Source organism: Plecotus auritus, assembly GCF_963455305.1.
Source record: "Plecotus auritus genome assembly, chromosome: 3".
Taxonomy (NCBI): domain Eukaryota; kingdom Metazoa; phylum Chordata; class Mammalia; order Chiroptera; family Vespertilionidae; genus Plecotus; species Plecotus auritus.
The window spans coordinates 59,835,451-59,848,318 of record NC_137772.1 but is presented as its reverse complement, the minus strand read 5'-3'; positions in this window follow the sequence as shown (position 1 = coordinate 59,848,318).

Genomic DNA, 12,868 nt, shown 5'->3' with positions numbered 1-12,868 from the left:
AATATAAGACGGGAAACCATAAAAATACTGGAGGAATCCACAGGCAGCAAAATCTCAGACATATGCCAAAAGAACTTTTTCAGTGATACTGCCCCTAGGGCAATGGAAGCCAAAGAGAAAATAAACAAATGGGACTACATCAAAATAAAAAGCTTTTGCACAGCAAAAGAAACCATCAACAAAACAACAAGAAACCCCACTGTATGGGAGAACATATTTGCAAATGTTATCACTGATAAAGGTTTTATCTCCAACATCTACAGGCAGCTTATACAACTTAATAAAAGGAAGATAAATGATCCAATAAAAAAATGGGCAACAGACCTAAATAGAATCTTTTTGAAAGAAGACAGAAGGAAGGCCAAGAGACACATGAAAACATGCTCAAAGTCACTAATTATCCGAGAGATGCAAATCAAAACGACAATGCGATACCATCTCACACCTGTCAGAATGGCTATCATCAACAAATCAACAAACAACAAGTGTTGGCGAGGATGCGGAGAAAAAGGAACCCTCGTGCACTGCTGGTGGGAATGCAGACTGGTGCAGCCACTGTGGAGAACAGTATGGAGTTTCCTCAAAAAACTGAAAATGGAACTCCCATTTGACCCAGTAATCCCACTCCTGGGAATATATCCTAAGAAACCAGAAACACCAATCAGAAAGGATATATGCACCCCTATGTTCATAGCAGCACAATTTACAATAGCTAAGATTTGGAAACAGCCTAGGTGCCCGTCAGCAGATGACTGGATCAGAAAACTATGGTACATCTACACAATGGAATACTATGCTGCCATAAAAAAGAAGGAATTACTACCCTTTGTAGGCACCTGGATGGAATTAGAGAACATTATGCTAAGTGAAATAAGCCAGTCAATGAAAGAAAAATACCACATGATCTCACTCATTTGGGGATAATGAAAAACATTTATAAACTGATGAACAAAAAGATAGATACAGAGGCAGTAAAACATCAAACAGACTGTCAAATTACAGCAGTAAGGTTAGGGAGAGGTGGGGGAAATAAGAGATCAACTGAAGGACTTATATGCATGTATATTAGAGTAACCAACGGATGCAAAACATTGGGGGGTGAGGCATGTATGGGAGTGGGGTGGGGGGGGCAATGATAATATATGTACACATATAATACCTTAATAAAAATTTGAGAAAAAAAAATAAAATAAAATTAATTTCCCGCCCTAGCCATGTTGCCTCAGTGGTTAGAGTGTCAGCCCATGGACTGAAGGGTCTTGAGTTTGATTCCAGTCAAGGCACATACTGTGGTTGTAGGCTCAATCACCAGCCCAGCCCCAGTTGGAGAGTGTGGGAGGCAACCAATCGATGTGTCTCCCTCACATTGCTGTTTCTCTTTCTCTGTTTCTCCCTCTCCCTTCCACTCTCTTTTCATTGATTTTATATGTAAAATCAATGAAAACAATTTTTTTCCTTGTTTTAGAACAAAAAAAATGTGTCCCAGGATGTGGCAATCATTGTTCCTTGCTAAACTAATACATTTAGAACCCCTCCTTTCCTCTTCCCAAATTCTTCCTGCTTTGAGTTTGTGTGACACATGTGCTATTGAGGCAATAGTTGATAGATTAAGAATAAAGAGTGATGAGGAGGAAGGAGCCTTGATCTTCCCTGACATTACAGAATATTGCACCAAGCCTGGACCTGCCTACCTTCAACTTTTTGTTCAATGAGAAAAATAAATTCCTATTTGCTTAGTTATTATTAGTCAGATTTTAAATTATTGATATTTAGGAACTATGCTTCAAGAAGAAAGTCTAGAGAACCAAGATGGCAGGGTAGGTAAACCCCTGTACTCACCACCTCCCACAACCACATCAAAATTACAAATAAATACAGAGCAACCATCATTCAGAACCACCTGAAAGCTGGATGAATGGAAGTCCTACAATTAGAAAAGTAAAGAAGAAAGTACATTGAAACTGGTAGGAGGGATAGAGGCATGGAATGGTTGGACACCTACATGTGACGGGTTTTTAATTGGGAGGGATATCTTGTCTGCAGGGGTCACTCATGAGGACCAAGGGGTCCCAGCCCCACATCAGACCCCAAGCCCACACTCCAGAGCTGGAAAGAGAAGTCCCCGTAACTTTGAGCTGTAAAAACCAGTGGGGATTGTGGCTGAGTGACAGGGAGGCTGCTGGAGACCCAGGCAATTCCTTTTAAAAGGCTGGTGCACAAACTTACGTGCTCCTGCTCCCTCTGAGCTCCAGTACTAGGGGAACAGCTTGGAGGGATCCAGGGACATATGAGAGACAACCATAGGGATCTCTCCTACACAGCAGCTCTTCCACTATAGTTGAAGCTGGTTCTCACAGCCAGTTGGCTTGAGGGTCAATTCCTTGCCAACAGCAATCAAGGCTCAACTACAAGACTGTGCACACAACCCACTGGACACACTTAGAGTGCCCAGCTCAGGTGACTGAGAGGCTGAACCGCTGAGCCATACAGGACACCTAATACACAAAGCCACTTTATCAATTCCAAGAGCCATAGCAGCTCCACCTAATACATAGAAACAAACACAGGGAAGCAACCAAAATGCAGAGACAAAGAAACATGTCACAAATGAAAGAACAAAATAAATCTCTAGGAAAAAAAACTAAATGAAATATAAGGAAACAAACTACAGAGTTCAAAACAATGGTTATAAGGATGCTCAAGGATCTTAATGAGAGCTTCACGGGACTTAGTAAGACTTTCAAGGATCTTAGTGAGAAGAAAAAATATTAATTTTTATTAAAATGTTCTATTATTTTATGTTAATGTTTACTCATTTATTTCAGCCTTTTGTATTCACCATGTCTCTATCAAAATAAACCTATGTTTCTATGAAAATTGAAGCTTTTGTTTTTCTGCAGCCCACATAAACTTAAACCTTGTTTATTTGGCCTGTGTTAGCCTTTGAGTTTGATAGGCTTGGTGTAAGGAGCCTCTGGGACAACTTCAAGCATACCAGCATTCACATTATGGTGGTGCCAGAAGGAAAAGAGAGAGGTCAAAATACTGAAAACCTGTTTGAAGAAATAATGACAGAAAACTTGCCCTAACTAGTGAAAGAAATAGGTTTACAAGTCCAGGAAGCTCATGGAGTCCCAAACAAGAGGAACCCAAAGAGGCCCACACCAAGACACATCATGATTAAAATGCCAAGGGTTAAAGACAAAGAGAGAATCATAAAACATCAAGAGAAAAGCAGTTAGTTACCTACAAGGGAGTACCCATACAACTGTCAGCTGATTTCTCAACAGAAACTTTGCAGGCCAGAAGGGAGTGGCAAGAAATATTCCAAGTGATGAAAAGCAAGGGTTTGCAATCAAGATTATTCTACCCAACAAAGCTATCATTTCAAATTGAAGACCAGATAAAGAGCTTCACAGACAAAAAAAAGCTAAAAGAGTTCATGACCACCAAACTAATATTACCTGAAATGTTGAAGGGTATTCTTTAAGAAGAGGAAGAAGAAGAGGAGAAGGAGGAAGAGGAGGAGGAGGAGGAGGAGGAAGAAGAAGAAGAGGAAAAAATATGAACAATAAAATGTCAATAAATACATTTCTATAAACAATTAAATCTAAAATAAAAATAAACAAGAAATCTAATGAACAAAATAAATGGATGAATAAAATAAAATCAGAGGCATGGAAATATGGAACAGACTGATGAATCTTAAAGGGGGGCGGGGGAGAGATTAAACAAAAAACTTACATACAAATATGCATTACCTATGGACACAGATAATAGGGTGGTGGAGGTCTGGGGCAGGGCAGGAACTGGGTGCAGAGGGGTAATGGGGGGAAAAAAGGGGACATCTGTAATACTCAACAATAAAGATTAAAAAAAACAAATAAATTACTGATATTTAGGAGCAGTCTAATACACTGGCATAATTATCTATGTCCCCAGAATTGACAGCAAAGCTGCTCAGGCCATCAGAAGCCAACAACAGGAAAAAGAAGAGTTGTAAGTCTTACCTGCTCACAGGGGTTACTGACCATCCTAGCTCCAGTGTGCAAGCAGTGGGTTTATTTCTGCATTATTCACAGCCTTTCATTCTCTTCATATTCCAGTTGGAAGTCCCACAGAGAACTAACTTCCCAACAATTGTTTTTAGAGATGGGCTCAGTGAAAATGTTAGCAGCCACAATTCAACTGCTATCTCAAAGATTATTCAGTGTTACACTACCTATCAATGGATTGCCAAAGGAAGCAGCTGCCATTTTCAAATATCTTCTTGGTAAACACACACACACACACACACACACACACACACACACACACAATAATTGAGAATGGGCCAGTTGAAATAGGCACTCTCTTTTACAGTGGCAGCTCCCAAATACATGAACTTGTGTTTTGTTTGTTTGTTTGTTTTGAAATGAAAGAAAATCTTCTTTTGCACCAAAGAGCTCTAGGTAAAGACCCTACTGCTCATATAGGCCCAAAGAACACCCAAGGTCTCCAATCCCACTGCTCTGAGTTCTGCTCTCTGGCTAGTGCAGGATAAATGACCCTGAGATTCATTGGTTGTCCATGAAAGTCTTGCACAGACACTTCCCTATAATGTATTTGCTTCTGTATAATGTATTTGCAGTGATTACTTAGACTGTTGCTTCATGCTCCCCCTTAATATTAGCTAGAAATATATATTTTCCAACCCCAAACTATCTTCCCCAGAAAAAATAATTTTTCTCAGAGAAGAGTTAAAGAAAGAACATGTAAAGAAGTCCTACAGAGATAAATACCTCTTGCCTGTTCAGGTGCCAGATTCTGAAATTGACAACCTTTTAATTCTGGGGAGCAGGAGTCAGGGAAGATGGATGGAAAAAGTCTGGGACTGTTTACACCTGCTTGTTAGCAGTGACTACCTCCTTCCTACCCCTCCCACCTTCTCTTCTTTGTTCCTACCACACTTCCTTCCTTCCCTTTCTTCCTTTTCCCCCTTCTCCCTTTCTCACCATTTCCTTGCTAACATAACCCTGGTTTATCATTGTCTGATGTCAGGAAGCAAACCAAATATAAAAAGTTCCGGAAGATAAATTACTTGTAATATGAACTCTGTCCTGTGTATTAACTTCAGCCACTCACCTGCATTGGCAAATCCCTGGTCCTCACATTCTAGGACAATTTCTCCAATAATGCTAATATCTTACATGTTTGTGAACTAGAATTTTCTTTGTTTTTAAAAAATTTAATGTACTGTTGGAAGGTGAGGAGGAAGTTTCTCTCCTACTTTGGATATTGGCGGGAATGTAATTAGTGTAACTCCTGACTGCCCTCCCTCGCTTTATTAGCTCTTCCCCAGGGGAGTAATATAGTTGCTGAGTGAGAGAAAGCAATACAGGTTAAAAGCTTAAGCAGTTCATTGTTGCTGAGCAAAAAAGTTAGAGGTAAGGTGTAATGGGAGAAGAGCCTGGAGACTTAAACAGGGATAGACAACGAAGTCTTAGTACAAGAGCTGAGAGCCAGAGAGCTGGAAGAGGTCAAGATATGGAAGAATAGAGGAGACAAGTCTCCTGGTGGCTCAAGTTTCCTAGCAGGACAATGGGTGGTAGAGTTGATTTCAGGTGGTGGATCACCTGGGCATGGAGGTAGGCCAGGTTATAGGGTTCGGTTAAGCAGGTATTTGCTTGATACCTTTAATCTTCTCAGTTACAAAACACAGTTTTTCAAATTATAGTGTACTTACTGATGGTAATAATATAAGTGGTTTACTATGGTTATAGAAAAATATGTTGTATAGCACAATACGGACCTCCTGGATATATATATTTTTTAATCTTTATTGTTCAGATTATTACAGTTGTTCCTCTTTTCCCCCCTATAGCTCCCCTCCACCTGGTTCCCACCCCATTCAATGCCCTTACCCCTTCCCCACTGTTCTCATCCATAGGTGTATGATTTTTGTCCAGTCTCTTCCCGTACCCCCCACACCCCTTTCCCCTCAAGGATTGTCAGTCCATTCCTTTTCTATACCCCTGATTCTATTATATTCACCAGTTTATTCTGTGCATCAGATTTTTTATTCACTTGATTTTTAGATTCACTTGTTGATAGATATGTATTTGTTGTTCATAATTTTTATCTTTACCTTTTTCTTCTTTTTCCTCTTCTTTAAGAATACCTTTCAGCATTTCATATAATACTGGTTTGGCGGTGATGAACTCCTTTAGCTTTTTCTTATCCGTGAAGCTCTTTATCTGCCCTTCAATTCTGAATGATAGCTTTGCTGGGTAGAGTAATCTTGGTTGTAGGTTCTTGCTATTCATCACATTGAATATTTCTTGCCACTCCCGTCTGGCCTGCATAGTTTCTGTTGAGAAATCAGCTGACAATCCTATGAGTGCTCCCTTGTAGGTAACTAACTGTTTTTCTCTTGCTACTTTTAATATTCTCTCTTTGTCTTTTGCTCTTGGCATTTTAATTATGATGTGTCTTGGTGTGGTCCTCTTTGGATTCCTTTTGTTTGGGGTTCTCTGTGCTTCCTGGACTTGTAAGTCTATTTATTTCACCAGGTGGGAAAAGTTTTCTGTCACTATTTCTTCAAATAGGTTTTCAGGATTTTGCTCTCTCTCTTCTTCTGGCACCCCCATAATTCGGATGTTGGTATGCTTGAAGTTGTCCCATGGGCTCCTTACACTATCTTCATATTTTTGGATTCTTTTTGCTTTTCTGGTTTGCTTCTTTGTATTTCAAATCTTTGACTTGATTCTTGCGATCCTCTAGTCTGCTGTTGGATCTCTGTATATTATTGTTAATTTCAGTCAGTGTATTTCTAGTTGGTCCTTTTTCATATCCTCGAGGGTTTCACTAAATTTATTGGTCTTTTCTAGAAAATTCTTGAAAAACCTTATAACCATGGTTTTGAACTCTATATCCAGTTGTTTGCTTTTCTCCATTTCTTTCATTTGGGACCTGTTTCTTTGTCTCCGCATTTTGGCTGCTTCCCTGAGTTGATAGAGTAGCTTTGTGTGGTAGGTGTCCTATAAGGCCCAGTGGCTCAGCCTCCCCAGTTACCTGAGGTGGATGCTCTTGGTGCACCCCTTTGTGGGCTGTGTACACAGTCTTGTTGTAGTTAAGCCTTGATTGTTGTTGGTATCACTGGGAGGAATTGACCTCCAGGCCAGTTGGCTGTGATGATCAGCTGTGTCTACGATGGGAGAACTTCTGTGCTGGAGGCACCCTTATGGGGCAAGACTTGCTTCAGTGGGGCTTTGGTGCTCACTGAGTCTGCCCCTTGAGTGTGTCCCTTATGGATCTGAGGAGTTGTAATCTGGATGGTCCCGCTCTGACCCCTGGGTACACTGGCTCTTGGATCTCCAAGGAGGTGCTAATTTAGGCTCTGCCTGAGGCCATCCAGCAGGAGCTATGGAGAGATCTGCAGATTCCTCTTTGTTTGGGTTTTGGATATGCCCAGATGATGCCCAGCTGTGAAGCAATGCAATCTGCTGTGGGGCCTTGGGCCTTCTTTTGGGTCTTTCTGACTCAGCTGCAGTTTGTTAGGTAAGTTTAGAATTAAAAGGACCAGGCCATTCATATACAAAAGCTCTGCACACAGCTTGGATGGGGCGGAGTCTCAGGGCAGAGCAAACAGCAATGGCTTCCCATCAGCCCTGCCCTAAGTGGCCCCCAGATCTCAGTGTCCCTTGGTAATCACTGCAAGCACCTCTGAGAGAAAGCCGCCCTTGAGTTCCACCTGCTGCCAGACAGTCCAGTTTCTCCCCGTATCAGTCTGGGTCCCCAGAGTCTCGCTTGGAACTGGAGTTCAGAGCAGTCGGGAGCTTGTGTCTCCCTGCAGATCAAAAAAGACAGCTGTGTACTCAGTTGCCAGCCCTCTCCACGCGTGTGCCTCTGTACCTCTGGACTTTACTTCTGCAGCTCCTCTGAGTCTCAGTGTGCTTTTCTCTCCTTCTAGTTGTAGAATTTCCACTTAGCCAGCCTTCCTGTGGTTCTGGATGACGTCCATTTTGTCTTTTAGTTGTAGTTTTGAAGTGGTTGTGCGCGGCAGCAAGTTCAGGTATTTACCTATGCCGCCATCTTGGTTTCCCCCTCCTGGATATTTTTACTCATAAATAAATTAAAAACATAAAACAAAATTATTTAAAGAAAAATATTACATACATAAATGAGAGTCCTGGATAAATGATTAGGGCAGAAATTATGAAGGCACAAGGTTGGGGAAGCTTGATAGAAGAAGTGAAGTGAGGTCTTGATAAAAAAGACCCCAGGAAGGTTGTGGAGCTTGAGGGGTGTGGTGAATGTTTGGAAGAGCCACTGAAGGGGTGGGCCATGGAGTTCTAGGACAATGGAAGAATTAATGGGCTCAGCTAAGGCTGGAGACATGTGACTTTTGTACTCCAGCCAATCTGTGTGGTTGTAAGATTTGTCCCAGCAGCTCAGTCACCTGCAGCAAGGACCAAGAAGACAGAATAGGATTTGCTGAGAGGATATGAGCAAAGGTTGGAGATACAGGGGAATTGAGGGAACCTCTGAGAAAGTGATCCAAGTCTTCAACCATAGAGTGCAATCCCACTTCTCTGTATACACCCAAAAGAATGGGAAGCAGGGACGCAGAGCTACTTTCACACCCATGTTCATAGCAGCATTACTCACCATAGTCAAAAGGTGGAAGAAGGTCAAATTCCTATCAATGGATAACGAAAATATTGTACATACATATAATGAAATATTATTCAGCCTTAAAAAGGAATGAAATTCTGATCTATGCTACAACATGACGTGGAAAACATTACGTTAAGTGAAATAAGGCAGCCACAAAAGGAAATGTGTATGATTCCACTTTCATGAGGTACCTAGTATTGGAGGAGGTCATGGAGAGGACATGACTGCCAGTTGACCCAAGAACTGCCAATCAGAGGCTCCTCAGCCCTCCCCTGTCCTTGGAATGCACACATCGCTCACCATTCCCACAGCGGGAGCCATTTTTAAGGACGCAAGCTTGAAAGAGCAATGTGTTGTCCAGGCACCATCTGGACTGTGTAGGTGACTGAATCCCATTAAGTCCTCTATATAAACCTTGATGATTCTGACAGCAGGTGTGGAGATCTAGTTTTGTGACTCCCCAGACAAGCCTTGTAAGTTTCCTACTTATTGAACCTACCATGTTCATAGGTCTCTCCTTGCCCTGTGTTTGCGGCCAGTTTCAGGTTTCACCCGAGTTTACAAATCAAATCAATACTTCAAATAGCCCCATTTATAGACACAGTAGAATGGTAGTTACTGGGGTTTGAGGGGAGGGGGAATAGGGAGTTAGGGTTTAACGGGTATGGAGTTTTGGTTTGGGATGATGAAAAGTTCTGGAGATAATTGATGGAGATGGTTGTACAACATTGTGAATGTACTTAATGGTATTGAACTGTACATTAAACATGATTAAAATGGTAATTTTTTTGTATATTTTACCATAAGGACAACAATAACAAACTTTGAATGTATTAATTCAATGAAAACTAACTAATACAGTAACATAATATTTGAATACTTTACCACTTGGGCCACTAAAACAGTCCTGATAGTGCTGAGGGTCTCACAAGATCTTTCAGAAAGTTTCTCTACTTCTTAATCTACTAGTACTCCTCTCAGAGAGACTTAGAACCAGCCTGGGGTGTGTTATAGCTACCCACCCTCATTCTGTATCTCTCCCCCTCTCCTTGGGAGCCTCAACCCACTGAGAATGTAACGCCTGCTTCCTTTAGCCGCATTTCTTGTCCCCGTTATCATAAGAAAAGCCAGAAAACCACAGGTTGATCGGTTCAAGTAAACAGATGACCATAGTCATTGTCAGCTCCCCAATTTAAGATCCAAGTTTGAGCCAGACAGGACCCACTAGTACAGTGGTCGGCAAACTGCGGCTCGCGAGCCACATGCGGCTCGTGAGCCGTGCTTTGCCGCTCTGTTGACTAATGAGTTTGCCGACCACTGACCTAGACGCTCGATTCCAATAATTATAGGCTGTTGTTGTTCCTTGTGATTAAGCCCTTATCCCAGTGGTCGGCAAACTCATTAGTCAACAGAGCGGCAAACCGCGGCTCGCAAGCCGCATGTGGCTCGCGAGCCGCAGTTTGCTGACCACTGCACTAGTATAATAAATAAGATAAATCATATTATTCTGAAAATAATGTTTACTTTGTGTTTACTCCCTTTACAGGGAGCTAGTCAATTGTGTACATTCTCAGTGCCTTACAGGAGCCAGACACATAAGAGCAGACAGGCATTCAGCAAATTTGTCCAGCTGAACTAGAGATATTCAAGTAATTAAACTAAACATTTACTAAGTACTTCTATTTGTTATCTATTTTTGTGAAATGAATGACCTCGAACTTAGTGGTTTAAAACAACAATAATCATAGATTGTCTTTTACAATTTGGTGGGTGATAAATTCAGGTGAAACACAGGACAGATGGCTTAATGATGACTGGGGCCCCAAGTGGAAGACTTGAAGCCTGGGGGCGGGAATCATCTGAATGCTCATTCATACACATATCTAGTGCTTGATATTGGTGTCACCCCACATGTGACTTCTCCATGTGGCTTGGGGTTCTTCCCAACATGGCGGCTGGGTTTCAAAGTAAGCATCCTACAACAGGAACATAGAAAGGGGCAGCAACCAAAATATTGCCTGTATGGCTTAGCTTCAGAAGTCACACAGCATCATTTTTGCAATATCTGGGACAGTTACAAAATGTGGCTAGGTTCAAGGAAAGGAAACATAGACCCTAATGGAGGCATGTCAATGGCACTTTGTAAGAAGAGCATGTGAGGTGGGTTATATATTAAATGTGGCCCTCTTTGGAAAATGCCTTTGCCACAGGGCTTTTAATGTGTCAAGCACTGTGTTAATGCCTTTTTCTAGGCTTTAAAAAAAAGAGTATTTAAGTTCTTTTGGCTGATTGAATAGAAATCAATGATAGTAACATTCTTTTGTTCTTGTTCTACTTCATGTTCTCATAAGTCTAAAAAAGCAGAATATAATTGGTTATCTTTTTATGACTCTAGGGTGATTTACTTAGTAACTTGTTTGTTCAACAAGTATTTATTGAGCACCAACTGCCAGGCACTACATTTAGGTGCTGAAGGAAGAGGTGAACAAAACAGAAATAGTTTCTGTCCAGGTGAAGGTTATAGTTTGGTTAGTGATGGAAGAAAGAATTGTGACCATTGTTTTATTTATGTTCAAAGTCAACACAGAGACAAACAATAGAATGATAGATTGATAAGAGTATAAAGGACTTTTTCGTGAAGGCCACCTTTCTTTCCTGGTAGGCCATGTCGACCAGAGGGTTGACCATTCTAATTTTCAAACTATCTAGGATACAAAAGAGGAAGTTTCGATGGCAATAAAGCCTCATGGCAATTTAAGCTCATTTTTCTCTCCTCTGGTTTTCTGTGAAGCCACAGAAGTGGTCAGTTCTTTCATTACAAAAACTTGTTATATATTAAGTAATTGTTATTAAGTCACTTATTAGCTTTTCCCCTTTCTGGCTAAACTTTCTCAACTTTTAAACTTTTTCTCATGGGGTATTGTGTATTCTGTAATCATTTTGATATTTAGTCTTCTCTCTAGGGAATCTCAGACTGTACACAGTATTTTGAATAAAGCCAAGGAGCCAAGAGAGTGAAAAGATAACTTGTGGTCCTACACATGTGAGTATACACTGACAACACTGACTTTTCATGTGAGACCATGTTGTATGTGTCTTCAAGTTCATTGACTTTTCTGTTCCTCTTCTTAGTAACATGGGTTCCAACTCATGTTTGTAACCTTGCTCTAATTTATGCTTTGTTATTACTAGTAAATGTCCATGTTCAACCCCACTACTAGAATTAACACTTTAACAAATGAAATAGGCTCTGAGATCTTATTTCCTTACCTTGATAATTTAAATATTTTAGCATTCTTTCTTACCTAGAATTGAATTTTTGAATTAAACAAACCAGTTTTGTTTATTATTATTATTATTATTATTATAATATTGATTTCAGAGAGAGGGAGAGATTGAAACATCAATGATGAGAGAGAATCATTGATTCGCTGCCTCCTGCACACCCCCTACTGGGGATAGAGCCCAAAACCCTGGCATGTGCCCTTGACTGGAATTGAACCTTGGACCATTCAGTCCGAAGGCTGCTTCTCTATCTACTGAGCAAAACTGACGAGGGCTAAAAAAAAAACAGTTTTATACACCCTTGGACTTAGTTTCAGTCATTCAGCAAATAAATATTTATTGTGCACCTACATGTATGTGCCAGGCAGTGTGCAAAGTGCTACGGGGCCTAATGCCCAGCAGAATCAAGCATGGTCTCTGCCTTCTTAGGATCTAGTGTCTGGTAGGGGAGCTAGACATTAAATGGATTTCAGGCAAAAAAAAAAATGCTTACTTAATTAGAGGTAGAGCAGTGTTGTTATGGGTTGGACCAGAGAACCTGATATTTTAGTTAAATGAACTTTTAATTTTTGAATAGTTTTGTGGTAGGCAGTTAGACAGACATGAGCAGAGCAAGGGCAATGGGCCAGGCACAGAAGGTCACCAGGGATGAAAGCCCTGGGTGTCTAGCAAAGGACAATTATAGGGTGAGACCTCGCCACCAGGGTGACCTTTCTTCCCCTAGCATATCACTGGTCATGCGGTTTGGACCTTTGACCTTTTCTCCGTAAAGATAACATCTAGGCCTCAGTTGTATTTCAGCTCCAGGCCCAGAAAAGTAACAAAACCAGCCATGGCTGACCTTCGGACCAGCTGTACTGAATAATGACCTCCTGCCCTGGTGCCAGCCAATCAATCAGTGGAGACCTAGACCCAGAAGGGACAC